The sequence below is a fragment of the Hevea brasiliensis genome, chromosome 14 (assembly GCF_030052815.1).
Source record: "Hevea brasiliensis isolate MT/VB/25A 57/8 chromosome 14, ASM3005281v1, whole genome shotgun sequence".
NCBI lineage: Eukaryota > Viridiplantae > Streptophyta > Magnoliopsida > Malpighiales > Euphorbiaceae > Hevea > Hevea brasiliensis.
This window is the reverse complement of record NC_079506.1, coordinates 13,260,786-13,264,618: the sequence shown is the minus strand read 5'-3', so window position 1 is coordinate 13,264,618 and position 3,833 is coordinate 13,260,786. Positions and strand designations below refer to the sequence as shown.

Below are 3,833 nucleotides of genomic sequence, written 5' to 3'. Positions count from 1 at the left end.
TGGTACAATATTGTTCAGCTCATCATTAGTCAATTTATATTAATTTGTTGCCGAATGCCTTTAAAAAATATATTTATATTTCAGGATCTTAGCTAGCTATATATCGTTGGAAGATTAGTTTATTATTTAGATTTCCAGTAGTTGTTACGTGTCTGAGGCATTTGGTTAAATTGAAGTAATTGTGTTAAGCAACATTCTTGCTTTAGTTTTATATATAATTTTTTTCCCTATTCAGTAGGTTTTATATTTTATTTATATTCAGTTTGATTTTCTGGATCTTTATAAATACCAAAGATGCTAAACTTTATTTTCTAATTCATATATTTGATGCATGAGGTCTTTGAGATCATTTATTGCTACATACGACAGCCTGCAATCTGAAACTTGGATATCACAATGCAAATTACCTTTACTTGCTCAGCTCATGGTAGATAATTTGAGAACCTAGATAGTGGATATAGACTATACATTTGTAGATGGGGTCTCATTTGGTGGCATGGTTTCAGAGCCTGCTCTTCTGCCTCTTTCACTTCTGCTGTTGTCAGCAAATTTTAAGCTTGCCTGAAGTAATCCTTGCTCTTTCTCCTTTGAATTCCATTCAGACATGTAATAGTATTCTTCTGTTGCAGTATTTTCGGATGATGTGCCACAAAACATTCCACCCCATTGCGGGAAGTATATTAAACATATTGCGAGAGTGCAGCATATAATCATAATACCCATGAGTGTTATCCCTTTTTCTTTGTAGTATTTGGATCCTTTGAAGAAAATTAGTTGAGTCAGAACAGCACCCACATTTCCACCACCGCCTGTCATACCGGATATTAGCCCTAATGACCTGGAGAATTAAACGTATGGATGCATAAATATTAGAATTGATCCTCTGCGAGATAGTAAAGGAGTGGAATCAAGTGGAAGTAGAAATCTTAATTACCTCCTCGAGCACTTAAGGATCCCACTTGCCCAAGAATGATGCACAGTACACCTCCCAATGTCTGCACTATCCACAAAGCTCATAGCCTACCTCTCATTCCAAACCTCTTTGCTACGATATCAGAAATCAATCCTCCAGCTGGTCTAGAAACAATATTTGCTAGTGCAAAAGTTGCTGCAATAAACAATATTTGCTTGTCCAAAAGTTGCTGCAATAATTCCTGCTGTGTGGAGTTCCAAATCAAATCTTTCATAAAAATATTCAGCTATTATATTGTCAATTGTCTGCTCCGCCCCAAAACAGTATCCTCAAGTTAATGCGAGGATCCACCCTCTGTAATTTGTAACCCCATGATAGAAGACGCTTGAGAATTTATCTTTGGGTTTATCCCCTGAGTTTCGTAGCCTACCGAAGTTCCTGTCTGGCAAGTCCTGGCCGAAGATCAATGCTGCAAATGCTGATAACATTTGAAACAGGGCAGGAATGAAAAATGTAATTCTCCAAGCTGTAAATTTCACTGCTCCAATGTCACGGATTAGGCCCCCACCACCAAGATTGTCCCATCCGCCTGCAACACCATTAGCAGTGCCAACTACTGGGGCTGAAAACATGGAGCTCATCCAGAATTGAGTGGAGACAAAAGTGGCCAAGGAGAAGCCTGTGAAAAAGAGTGCTAGGATAAAAGATACAGGTGATGAGGCGTTGGACATGAAGCAAACTTTTAAAGTTATTTAATTATTTTTAAAGAATTTAATTATTTTCTTATTTCAGTTATAAAATTAATGAGATATATTATTTCAATAATATAATAAATAATATAATATATTAAATTAATGATTATATATTTAATTTAATAATAAAATAAATAATATAATGTAAAAAATTTATAATTTTATATTTATTTTAATAATAAAATAAATTATATAAAACATACCCTTATCAGTCATTTTACATGTCAATAGCAACAGTTAAATATAATTTTATCAAACACTTAACATAAATAAACTATAATCAGCTATCAGCCATTAATTATCAAATAACAGTAATAATTATCAGTTATCAATTACATCCAACAGTTAAATTAAACAGGCTTTTAATTTAATTCAATTAGTTTGAATTTTTATAAATAATTAGATTAAAAACTTATTTAAATATAATTATAAAATAAAAAATTTAATGTATTACTAAAATTTTAATTAGGAAGAAGGTAATTTAAATAAATCTTCATAAACACTAATTATAATTGATAAAATAAATAATGAATTCTCCTAATTATAAAAGAGATAGAAAACATGAGCAGATATTGTGATGGACTTTGTTTGCAGAAACAATTTATTTATAAACTAATAAATGATAACACGTAATTAAATTAGAGATCTAGTATTGTTAATTTCCTTCTTAAATTAATGATAAATTTATAGGAGATATACTTTTCCTGCGTGATTCAATTATGAAAAGACAGGTAGCATAGTTTAATTGTGATAGAAATTCATGATATCAGATAAACAAGAATTAAATTAAAATTCAACTTGGAGTTATTGACATAATTTCAAATTAGATTGTGGGTATTCTATAAATACCTGAGCTGCTCAACGAGATTAAAATCAAATCACACTACATAAATATCATAGAACAAAAGAAAAAGTCGTTGTCATTATTAGTCATTATTAGTCAAAATGAGGTGTTCAATCTGGTTTGTATTTGTTCTTGTGTGCTTAGCAAGGTTGATGAATGATGGATTAGCAAATCCTATTAGTGAAGAGGCTGTTGCATTTGATTGTGGCTGTACTCTTGCATGTTTTAGCTGCCCTTATGAGATAAGTTGGCTTCAAGGGGGGCGAGGTTCAATCGGAAGACAGTGTACATGTGTGTGCCATTGCCCATCAAATCCTTTCTTCCATAGCCCAACTCCACCAGCATCATCAACTCCTCAAGTTCCAAAAGCACCATCAACTCCTCAAGTTCCTGGGGCACCTTCTCCACCATTGACTTTGTCTCCGGCCTGTGCTGCATCCTCAGTTAATGTGGGTTTGTGTTGGGCTCGATCTGCCATTGGTACAATTTTTCAAGACCTTCAAATGGCTGAAGGATGCTGCAGTATGTTTATGCAATGGACTCATGATTGCTTTGGTGGACATGAGGAAATTCCTAGAATCGTTTCCTACTGGGTGCCTCCTGCTTTGGTACAATATTGTTCAACACATCATTAGTCAATTAGTACTAACTTGAAGCCGAATTCATCGGAAAATATATTTGTTATTTTAGGATATTAGCTAGCTATATATGGTAGGAAGATTAATTAATTTATTATTTAGATTTCTAATAGTTTTAAGTGTTTGAGGTATTTGATTAAATAAAAGTAAATGTGTTAAAGCAATATTCTTGCACATATATATATATATATATATATATATATATATATATATATATATATATATAATGATAACTGATTTATGTTAAGTATTTGGTAAAATTATGTTTAATTATTAATATTCATATGTAAAATGACTAATAACAGTATATATACCATATAATTTATTTTATTATTGAAATAAATATAATTTTATAAATTTATTATATTATTTATATATTATTATTAAATTAAATATTTAATTATTAAATTAATATATTATATCATTTATTATATTATTAAAATAAATCTATAATTATTGATTCATTATATTATATTATTTATTTTATTATTGAAATAAAAAAATAATTAAATTCTTTAAAAAATAATTCAATAACTTTAAAAATATAGTTATAAAATAATAAAGTAATTATTATTGTTGATAAAGAAAAAATTTATAACTAATTTTAAATTCTTAAATGTAAAAAAAACATTTTTTTATAATAAATAAATATTTCATATTTTATGTTATTAATAAAAAAATATTTT

At 29.4% G+C, this 3,833-nt stretch overlaps 1 pseudogene; it reads right to left on the bottom strand.

The window, feature by feature from the left end:
* Nucleotides 1–462: 462 nt before the first annotated feature.
* LOC110651053 (high affinity nitrate transporter 2.5-like) lies at nucleotides 463–1,644 on the bottom strand (annotated as a pseudogene).
* Between the last annotated feature and the right edge of the window lie 2,189 nt (nucleotides 1,645–3,833).